The following is a 12,668-nucleotide window of genomic DNA, read 5'->3' as shown; positions in this document are numbered from 1 at the left end:
TATATACTACATACATAGAGAATGTGCAGAGGCTTGAAACAAGCATCTGATCTCTGAAAATACAAATGGTTTGGAAGAAAATCTATAATGATAACCATTTACGTGTTGATGATGATCTAGACTATTTTTAGTGACTTGCTCTGTGCAGAGAACTGCTGCATTCACAAGTATGCAAATATCTCCATGATAGAAAATGGTTATGTATACACATATAACCAAAAAAAGAGACTATATGATACATGTTACAGGTGTAAGAATATAGTTAAAAAAATTTAGAAAACTCCTATGAAGAAATAATAAATTTTAAGATGATAAGTATGCTCATTTATTCTAAACTAAATGTAGATGTGAAAAAGCGATACATTAACACAATGGAATTTAGAAACTGGACAGAAAAATAAAGAGTTGAAAGTCTTAAACAAAGTGACCTAAACTTCATGGTTTCTGTCATCTTTTAATCTTAGCCTAAAATGCATACATGGCCATGAATGTAGATCAACTCAAAAGATTAGAATTTATTCTAGATTATCCATCCTATAAAGACAATATGGGATTTGAAAGATGTTAACAAATTGGCTGGAGAGGTAATAGACATGATTGGGGACAGTGAATTTAAAGAAGCCTGCTTTGTTTAGAAAATGCTATAATGATATCTGCCTCACTCTATTCTAATAGAAAAGCATGGTTTTAAGATGACTCTGACTGCTGGCTGAAGGGAAGCACAATGAGGACAGTAAGCTCCTGGGAGACTTCCCTTTTTTAAAGTTTGGGAATATATTCAGCATGAATGACTTGACTATTCCACTACAAGTAATCCATGGAGCAAACGGTGATTGTGTAGACTACAGGCCATTTCTATTAGGAAGAAAGTAAAGAATCACATAAAATCTTATCTAGGATTTTAAGAAATACAAGTTTTCAGGTTAAATATTTTTGGATCTCCAATTCACACAAAAAGGTTCAAAAGCAGAGACCAGTTATAGATGTACAATTCTATTTCTCTGAAGACTGTTATCAGTAAAACACAAATCCTTCAAAACCAATTTCTAGATAAAGGTCTGTTCAGAGATTAAGATTTGGCTTCCAATATTCTTAAAGAAATAATGAATATCTAAAAATACTTTAGCGATTTCAAACCTAGAAGATACTGTATCTTGAAATGAACTATTCTTATTATTCAATATTTTACTTAAAAACTCAACTTTTCTAAATTTTTTATATTAAAACAAATTTAAGATATTTTTATTTTTACTTTTACTTCTTTCTGTTGTTCTTTGAAAATTTATGCATGTAGACAATGAAGCTTGGCTCTATTTACACCTACTCCAACCCACTGACTCATTTAGAAAGCTTTCACATCATATCTATCTACCAAATTATTGTCCCTTTCTCCCCTTAGCATACAGTCAACATTAGCAATATTCATGCAATAATGGTTCTGAGGTTATACAATGAGGCATTGTTAATTTAGTGGTGGTCATCTCCCAAAGAAGAGTGACTCTCTTTCTCCTCAGGCATCCATATAGTGCCACAGCTTCTCAGCTCTTAGGGTCTCTGAAGCCTTTTCTACCTCTATGTTAGAAACTTTAACTGCTTTGACTTTGTAAAGGTTCTGTAAAGGCAATGCCATTTTCAGTAATTTCATATATGCTGTACCAAGTCCAAAGCAACCCATAGTTCCCCTAAAGACAGTTGATCACACCAAGAAGACAGCCTGAGCTCAGTAAGCTAGATCAAAGTTGCAACATTCCTCAGGAACCTGTGAGACTGACCTGCCTGCCAGAATAGTCCTCTTCCCTTGGTGTATACCAGTGATTACATATCAAAGTCCAAAGCTAACCTCCAGGGTCCTCAGGTCTCAAGTAACATGTACCTTTGATGAATATCAAAGTAGCTTCCTGACCCTTCAAATCTCCCAAGTTCCCTCTTCTCCTTTTCACCATGGTAAATCCCAGGCTGTTCCAAATTAGTTCTCACTCTCCTAGAATGAGGTGCTGGTCTCTTGTAATGGCAAGGTCCACATGCCCTACCCCTGTATGGATAATCTCACCTCCTCTTATTCTCCCCTGCTTCTCTCTCTCCTATTCTCTTCTATGGCTTTTCTCCAATATTTTTCCACTGTAATTTCTGTTTCTGAGTAGTGTAGGAGTTTCTTATTTCTATGTATTTCTTTCATTGGTTGAATAAAGAAACTGCCTTGGCCTTTTGATAGGGCAGCCCTCAGATAGGCGGGAAGACAGAACAGAATTCTGGGAAGAAAAAAAGCAGAGACAGACAGACACCATGCTTCTCCTGCCCTAGACAAATGCTGGTTAGATTGAAGCCACAGTCAAGTGATGATACACATTAATGGAGATGGGTTAATCAAGACGTGAGAGTTAGCCAAGAAGGGGCTGGAGATAATGGGCCAGGCAATATTTCAGTGCATACAGTTTCTGTGTAATTATTTCAGATGTAAGCTAGCTGGGCAGCTGGGACAAAAAGCAGGCCCACTCCTCTCTCCTACAACATCTGAGAGATATCCCTTGCCATGACCAGGCTGATTTTGACTCTCTCAGATGCCTCGGTCTATTCTCTCTGTCATGTCTACAATAAAAACCTCCTCAATTATGGAGTAGTATTTCTGTGGTTACTTTACACTACACTTTGCTTACATGTTATTTCCATAGCAAGCACAAAAGAAATAATTTCATAACATTGTTCTAACATAACACATCCTCTGGCTTTTGCAGTCTTCCAATCCACTTTGCCAGATATATAATATTCTAGTTAAGACTGAGTAATTATACAACTTTTTCAGTCCTGGGAATGGTTTTGGACTTCTACAATAACTGCAAACCACTACAATAGGTAGATTTTCTGTACAATCTGAAAGCAGCCCAAATCAATGGATCTCAACATAATATGAAGAGAATACTTTGAAAAAAACTAGAACTGTTATACAACTACACCATTAAGAAAATATCATTAATAGTTTTGCCTTAAGCGTTAATGACTCACCTCCTCATGGTGTTTGTCTATGTTTACAAGTACCAGACATTAACAGCCTCCTCAATGGGCCTCAAATCCCCAAAACAGAGTACTTAGCTACCCCATAAACAGTTGTAACTGTTATAACAGTAGGTATATCTTGGTTGCCATGATGTTATCGCATTTATGATCTAGCATTGGTTAAAACCTCTAATGTATATTATCTCCTGCAACCTTCAAAGTGACTTTCAGCACTATGAAAACTTTTGTAAAGAAAGGAATTTCCTGGACATTTCCAGATTGATGTATCTGTCCTTCAACTAAAGTGTTTATTATCTTCATCAAAACAGTTGTGTCATTTAGTTATAGCCATTTTTCTGCAAGTCATTTCCCAGTCACCATTGCTCTATTCCATGCCTGGACCTTCCTGCACAAAGTATTCTCCATTTTCTGTTTTCATTTAACCTCTGTTTTGCTCTTTCTCCTCTATGAATTCACCTCAAAGGCAAATTTCGAGTTTCTCTATTTCCACATATTTGTCTTTGGAAGCTTGGTTGACTTCAATCAGTGTAAGGTTTTCCAGTTCCATTCACTTTCAAATTTCATGATTTAATATTGCCTACAACATTTAATAACTAAGAAGCCATTGTGAGAATGTGACATATTCTCATTATATACTTACCAGTTGGGTAGTCTCTTAGGTTGGTTTCAATTTGTTTTAGAACTTCTCATGAATAAATCAGCCATTGCTCTATTTATGAAAATAGTAATTGTTTTAAAAAATTCAACATCAAGTTGACTTCTATGGAAGGCCTTACCTTCTGATGGAGAAAAAGAAGGAGTATATCAGGGGATAGAAGGGAGATGGGGGGAATGGTAAGAGGTGAGAGAGGGTAAACTGTTTCTCGTATGCAAAATTAATTAATTAATTAACTATTTAATTAAAAATAAGTTGAGTATCAGGGATAGTTCGCCGAATAAGGTGCTTGCTACATAAGCCAGAAAATTTGAGTTCAGATCCCCAGTTCCCATGAATAAAGCAGGCCATGTGTATAAGACTAAGTGACTCCAGCACTCTTGAGTAAGTTAGGCATACTGATGGAAATCACTGAGTAATTAGCTACGCACTGAGCAAGAGGTCTAGTGTGAGACTCTGACATTAAAAATAAGGTAGATAATGATAGACAAAGACTCCCAACATTGATCACAGACCCCCACACATGCATAGAGACATGCGAGCACATGAATAGCATATACATAAACCCACATGCAAATTGGCTTTAGATTAGATCATATCTGATACAATAACATCCAAAGAATCCTGAACAATATTTTTCTTGTTAAATCTAATTACAATAGGCTTACTAATATAGTACATTGTCATGACCTGACATATAAGAAAATACTGAAATAGTATAAAATATATTACTACATGAAAGCACATTCATTATTCTTTGGAGAAAATGAATAGATTTCTCATATAAAAATAGGTGCATAAAATTCCATCCTTCTTTGCTCTCATTAAAATTTCACTTACATATGTTTAAATGGTTACTAATTACATAAGCAAAACTTTAGTTTCAGATTCTTAATATTGATAAACTTCATTTTAGTTTAGACTATTATATACTATGTTGAAATTCTATGGCCAAAAGCAAGTTGGGGAAGAAAACGTTTATTTGGCTTGCACTTTTACATCATCCTCCATTGGCAAAGGGAGTCCGGAGAGAAACTTAAATCTGGAGGCAGAAGTTTATGCAGTGGTCACGAAGGAGTGATTGTTACTATCTTGTTCTCTATTGCGTTCTCAGCCTGCTTTCTTACAGAATCTAGGAACAGCAGCTCAAGGATAGCATCACCCACAATGGGCTGAATTCTCCCTCATCAATCAATAATTTAGAAATGCCCTGTAGGCCTACCTATAACCTGATTTTATAGAGGCATTTTCTCAACTGAAGTTCCCTCCTCTCAGATTACTATAGCTTGTGTCAAGTTGACATAAAACTAGGGAATGAAGAACAGAAAAGTAAATTGGGTATATTTTTTATCTTCCACTATTTATTCATATGTAAGTTTCTAGCAAATTTTAATTTATCCTTTATGTTTTCAATTTCTCTTCCTTCCTTTCATCAATTTCTCTTTGTTTTCATTATTATTATTTAGATACAATTTCATAGTTTCTGAACATGAGCAATCTTGTAGTTTTTCAATAAACCTGCAACTGTATCAAATCAAGGATCCAATGCCTCAAAGTTTCTTTATAATTACCGAGATATTGTAAGAGAAAGAACAGGTACTACTTTGTAGAAAATTTTAAATTTGAGTTTGTTTTCTTTTTTTAACTTTAAGATGAATCATACTGGGAACAGTTGATTTGTCCCAATATAAGAGCTATTTTTTTTAATCATTTGCAAGAATGGAGAAAAGATTTATTTACCCAATCCTTTTCTATACCCAAGATGATCCTGGACACACTCAATGATTCACTAAAATGATGTAATTAAAATTAAGTTTTATTAGTCATTCTATTTTTAGTTGCATTGAGTAACAGCTTGATAATTTTATTGGGTATTGAAGTAATGGCTTTTTAATGTATGATACATTCCAGACCTTTTAGTACTTTTGCCTGTAGAGATAGCCTTCAGCATTAGTTCTCTGGAAGATGAAATACCAAACTGAAAACATCCTATACCATTTGTACACTTCTGTGATAGAATGGAGTATACAATATACTTTAAATACCCAGCATTTGAAAAATGGAGTAGAAAGTAAACCTGAAAATAGAACTTCTAAGCTTAAAATTATGTACAGTCGTTCAATTCCACAACTAAGAACCCAAAGCCTTAACCTCATAAACGACATGTAAGCTGTTCCTTTCAAAATATAGGAGTCACAACCCTTTGGCGGATTATTGTTTGTGAGATTCAATTGATAAATTTTCTGTAACCCAGAAAGTTATTTCTGAACACAGCTTTATATATACAGTTTATCTGGCCTTCCATTTAAGATAACTATAGACCATTTATAATTCAAACTGTAGCACAGTGCAGACAGGATTACCATGAATCACATGCCTTAATGTAGGTACATTTTTCTATACTGCTGTAGCACATTTCTATCAAAACACTTAGTTCACTGAGCTGCAATAGATCTCTTCTTCTTTTCCCTTAAAATAAGAACAATTTGATTTTTATCTTGGTATCTATGACTTGTAATTGAGTACATTCTGTACTTAGAATCAGTTTTTTTTTGTATTTAATGGTGAATATTGAGCACCTTCTAAATAACCCTTCTAAACCTTTTTCTTTCTTTAATATTTTAAATACTCTGCTACTTCATAACTCAGTATCATAATCTAATTTCTATCTAATACATCAATAAAATATCTTTGTATTCAATTTTCTTAGTCTTTGTTGATTTAATTAATTAGTTTGATTAGTGTGAATAGATATACATCTTCTTTACTGACTTTAAAGCCACCAGCAAATTCAAAGTAACCATTCCCTTCACGTATGCTATAAAATTATCAAAGAATATTTTATTTCAAAACTAAAGTTTCAAATATATAATTTCTTTATTTAATCAATTTTTCTGTTTTGATCTAAAATGAGTTTTTTGGTATGATATTTGCATGGTACTTATTTACTTTGGATTTCATTTTCAGGAAGAATTGACATCTACACTTCTATTTTATTCAGATCCTTCTCAGTAAATTTGTTTTTGAATCAAAGTTTAATATTTCATCAATATCTCTTTAATATTTCTACAGTGGTATTGTTTCCAACAATACTCAGATCAAACATTAAAATGTAATTCTAGAGAATCATTCATCTTATATAAGGTACAGTGTGTGTGTGTGTGTGTGTGTGTGTGTGTGTGTGTGTACTAAAAGATCTGTAAGGCATACTTTTGTTAATGTTCCTCTGTTACTAGGATAATAATATCTTTACTTCTTTTAGTATTATTTTCAGGTTGGACTTATATTTTTCGAAAAGGGGGAAAATAAATGTTAAATTTAGAAAAATGATATCAAAAATTACTATTTGATAAGTAATTTTACTCATATTCCTTTATAATTTGCTTTACAGATTTAAAAAGTGATACCAATTGAGTTACCAAGATTGCCAACTTAATGGATTACTCTAGTGATTCATTCAATTCCTACATATATTCTTGTGCTTAAAAATATAAATGGTTCAAATATTTATAGTTTTCATTATTTTCCCATAGTCTCAGTACTATACCCATTTAACAAATAAATGAGTCATAAATACTTTTTATATATTCATCATCTAGTAGTTCCATGGTGATTCATACTAAACTTTACAATATCTGTTACAAAGCTACTAGTGACATTGGTTTAAAATGCTTAAAATCTTTGTTCTTTACAGTTATCCAAATATCAGGAACTTCTTTCTATATCCTAAATGAAAATTGATTATATTGTAATATTACAATTTGTTTAGTATAAATAATTACATAAAAATTGATATTTACATAAATATAACAGTTGTTGAAATGATGATGAAAATATATAATTTATTTTAGGAAGTACAAAGACATTGGTATGGAAGTCCATCTGTCCCAAGAACTTAGTCATGTCAAAATAATTTTAATCCTTGACCATTAATTTTAAGAGTATTGAACATAATTTATAGTACTTATAAAATTGTATCATCAGGTTTGTTGTTATTTTTCTCCATTAAGTGAATAAGACAAGACTCTTTAGATAATTTAGCGTTTAGTGAAACTACAGTCTCATGACCAGGAAAGTTCAGTAAATTTTTTTTTTGCATCCCTTTACTACTGGGAAATAAGAAACTGTATGTTAATTTCTATTACAGTTAATTTCAAGTATGAATAAAATATTAATATAGCAATGCACTGTAGTGAAATAATACATGACAAGAAAGTTCAGAAAATAAACCTATTCATTTCTCTGTAAGAACCACTTATAAGTAGCTATTTGGTATTACAAGCAACTTAAACTTATTTTGATCATATAAATTGTAATAAAACATGACTCAAAAATTTCCATTAATGCAAAAATATAGGATAAACATGTGTCAAAATCAAGAAAGAAACAAATAAAATAAACTTAGAACCTTAAAATGTCTTGTAGAATCCTATAAACTAACCACTATTAAAATGCATTTAATTAAGTTGTGGTGCTTTATATTGTCTGAGTGCATTCATGTATCATGTATCAAAAATAATTATATTTATATGCCATTGATATATATATGTATATATATATATAAATTCATGTATCATTATGTAATATTTATGTGCAAATGTAAAATCAGAAAAATGATTAGAAGTTGGTCATGTAGGGAGTATATATATATGGTCAAGGAATATTTTACAGATGAACACAAATCTTCAACCCTCCTACAAGGTCCACATGCTCCCAGTTTACTCAGGAGATCCTGTCTTTTTCTACTTTCCATGTAGATTAGATCTATGGATGTCTCTCTTGGGGTCCTGATTGGTGTCTAAGTCCTTTGAAATTGTGATTTGTGGGCTGGTTTTCTTTGCTTTATGTTTAAAAACCCTTATGAGTAAGTACATGTGATAATTGTCTTTCTGTGTCTAGGTTTCCTCGCTCAAAATCATGTTTTCTTGCTTCATGCATTTTCCTGAAAAATTCAAGACATCATTTTTTCTGCATTGTAGTACTCCATTGTATAAATGTACCACATTTTCCTTACCCATTCTTTGGCTGAGGGGAATTTCAGTTGTTTCCAGGTTCTGGCTATGACAAACAATGCTGCTATGAACATAGTTGACCACATGTCCTTGTGGCACAATTGAACATCCTTTGGATATGTACCCCAAACGGTATTACTGGGTCTTGAGGAAGGTTGTTTCCTAATTTTCTAAGAAATCACCACACTAACATCCAAAGGGGCTGTACCAGCTTGCATTCCCACCAGCAATGCAGAAGTGTTTCCTTTTCCCCCACAACCTCCCAAGCATAAGTTGCCATCAGTGTTTTTGAACTTGGCCATTCTTACAGGTGTAAGATGGAATCTCAGAGTTATTTTGTTTTGTATTTCTCTGATGACTAAGGAGGGTGAACATTTCCTTAGGTGTCTTTCAGTCTTTTTAGATTCCTCTGTTGAGACTTCTCTGTTTAGGTCTGTACTCCATTTTTTAATGTATTATTTGGTCTTTTGATGACCATTTTCTTGAGTTCTTTGTATATTTGGGAGATCATATTTCTGTCTGATGTGGGGTTAGTAAAGATCTTTCCCCACTCTGTAGGCTATAGTTTTGTCTTGTTGACTGTGTCATTTGCTTTACAAAAGTTTTTCAGTTTCAGGAGGTCCCATTTATTATTTCTCTCATTGTCTGTGCTGATGGAGTTATATTTAGGAAGTGTTCTCCTGTGCCAATGCATTCAAGTGTATTTCCTTCTTTCTCTTCTATAAGTCTCAGTGTGGCTGGCTTGTTGTTGTGGTCTTTGATTCATTTGGACTTGAGTTTTGTGCATGGTGATAAATATGGGTCTACTTTCATTAAACTACATGTTGATATCCAGTTATGCCAGCACCATTTTTAAATATGCCTTCTTTTTTCCATTTGATATCTTTGCATTTTTTGTCAAAAATCTGGTGGTTAAAGGTGCGTGGATTAATATCTTGGTCTTTTATTTGGTTCCAATAGTCCTCCTTTCTGTTCTTATTGCCAGTACCAGGCTGTTTACAGAGTGTGGCTCTGTAGTAGAGTTTGAAATCAGTGATTGTGATGCCTCCAGAAGTTCTTTTGTTGTAAAGTATTGTTTTGGCTCTTCTGTTTTTTTTTTTTTAATTTTTATTTATTTATTTTTTTGCTTTTCCATATGAAGTTGAGTACTGTTCTTTCAAGGTCTGTGAAGAATTTTGCTGGGATTTTAGTGGGCATTGCATTAAATCTGTAGATTGCTTTTGGTAAGATTGCTATGTTTACTATGTTAATTTTATTTATCCAAGAACATGGGAGATCTTTCCACTTTTTGTTGTCTTCTTCAATTTCTTTTTAAAGATTTAAATTCTTATCATACAAGTCTTCCACTTGTTTGGTTAGAATTACTCTGAGATATTTTATGATATCTTTTTGGCTATTGGGAACCAGATTAGCAAATTAAACAGACCTATAACTTCTGAGTAAATAGAAATATTCATCAAAAGTCTCCTAACCAAAATAATCCCAGGACCAGATGGTTTTAGCTCAGAATTCTACAAGATTTTCAAAGAAGAACTAATACAAATACTGTTCAAATTATTCTACACAATAGAAACAGAAGGAATATTGCCAAATTATTTTTATGAGTCTACATTACTCTGATATCCAAACCACAGAAAGACATTACTAAGAAAGAGAATTACAGACCAATCATACTCATGAACATTGATTCAAAAATACTAAATAAAATACTGCTAACTCAAATCCAAGAACACATCAGAATCAAAATCCACCATGATCAATTGGACTTCATCCCAGAGATGCAGGGATAGTTCAACATACAAAAATCTGTCGACATAATGCACCATATAAACAAAATGAAGAATAAAAACCACATCATCTCTTTAGATGCCAAAAAAAAGCTTTCTACAAAATACAACATCCCTTCATGATAAAGGATTTGGAGAGAGCAGGGATACAAGGAATATACCTAAACATAATAAAGACAATATACAGCAAGCCAACAGCCAACATCAAACTAAATGGAGAGAAACTCTGAGTTTTCCCACTGAAATCAGGAACAAGACAAGGTTGTCCACTCTTTCCATATCTGTTCATCATAGTTCTTGAGGTCCTAGCCAGAGTAATAAGACAACAAAAGGAGATCAAGGGGGTCCATATTGGAAGAAGTCAGACTCTCAGCATTTGCTGATGATATGATAGTTTATGTAGGCAACCCCAAGAATTCTACCAAGGAATTTCCACAACTCATAAACACTTTCAGTAATGTAGCAGAATATAAAATTAACTCAAAAAATCAGTAGCCTTCCTGTACACAGATGATAAAAGGGCTGGGAAAGAAATCAGATAACTGCCTTTTTGTGTCTATGTTACCTCAATCAAAATGATGTTTTCTATCTCCATCCAAGTCAAGCTTAAACAGTTAAAGTCTTACACTATTACATTGCTAAGTAAAAAAAAGCAAAGCTAATTTACACACCTGAAATTTCTAAATCTTCACGAAGTGCTCTTTTAAATAACTCCAGATATCTTGTCTGAAGTGCAAGCACTTTAATTAAGAAGTGATCAGGAGAATTTCATTTATGGTGTGGTAAATTTCTGAACAAATGAGAGCTCAGTCTTATGTGAATATCATGAGAAAAGAAAGTAATATCATGTATCTTCTTTGTGTTATGTATGAAAACATTTAAATGTAGTATTATATGCTATTAGTTAAAAGTTAGAAGCTATAATATATATCATTAGTTATATGAATGTATGTTCTATATAAACAGTTTAATCTAAAAGACAATAAGCCTCTACCACATTGCTTTTTATTATTTAGCAGTGGTTCTCAAACTTCCTAATGCAGCAACCCTTTAATACAGTTCTTAATGTTGTGGTGACCCCTAACCATAAAACTATTTTCTTTGCTTGTTTATTACATTAATTTTGCTATTGTTATGACTTGTAATGTAAATACTAGTGGTTTCTAATGGTCTTAGGATTCCCCCTGTGTAAAGATGCTGATATAGAGAATATTCTGGCTCCTCATATATGTATCTATTGATACGTATATATCAGTATATATATATATATATATCATACTCTCTACTGATATATATATATCAGTGGAGAGTATAGATGGGTCAATGAGATTTTGGTGATCATTCTCTGATGTTGTGAGTGGAAAACCCCTTTTTGATTCATAAAAACAAATCACATTAATCAGAATGGTTTCTGCTTCATTTTTTGGGTTTAATTTCACAAGAAAGAACCAATATCCAGCATTTCTTTCCCATTTGTCCCATACCACATTTTTTTTCTTATCAAATTATACATTTCTTGTGAATTCTTAACCCACAAAATATAAGAGGGAAGAGAGAAAAGCAGCATTTTCCAATTAATGTATTATTTGAATCCGGAATTATGGTAACAGTCACCACTTCCTGCTCTAGTTTCATAGTTCATGAATTAAGATTTCCGCAAAGAATTTCACTCTAAATGTTGCGTCTGCTATAACAGAGATGCTACATCTTACAAAACTACTCTAAGCTTGCAGGTGTTTCCTCCATAAATCATGATTTACCTCATTGTACTCTAATATAATAGATAAGACTTCTTCTGAACAATAAGACTTATGACAATTATAGGACTTTTATGTATTCAAAAATCCATCATCACAATTTATTATGCAAAGAACCTTGGTTAAGATCCTAGAACTTGTAGCTGAAATATGTGTCCTTTTAAAAAATAATTTATATGTTAAATTATGCAAAAGAAATGCACAGTTGAAGAAAGAAAAACAGCTAAGCAAAGGTGTATTCTTATTTCAGACTGCTGATATAGGAAAGAATTTAAGCAATAGATCTGAAGTTTCATCATTTAAGACAAGAGAGTGGCATGTTGTTATTACATAAAAGTGTATCAGTGTGGGCTGAGCTAAATACTCGAGATAATGGTTGAGAAGCCAGTCAACATTTGGAGACCAATATACTGCAAATGAAGGTTTGTAGTAATAAGAGTGGCAG

Source organism: Microtus ochrogaster, chromosome 1 (assembly GCF_000317375.1).
Source record: "Microtus ochrogaster isolate Prairie Vole_2 chromosome 1, MicOch1.0, whole genome shotgun sequence".
NCBI lineage: Eukaryota > Metazoa > Chordata > Mammalia > Rodentia > Cricetidae > Microtus > Microtus ochrogaster.
This window is presented reverse-complemented; position numbering follows the sequence as displayed.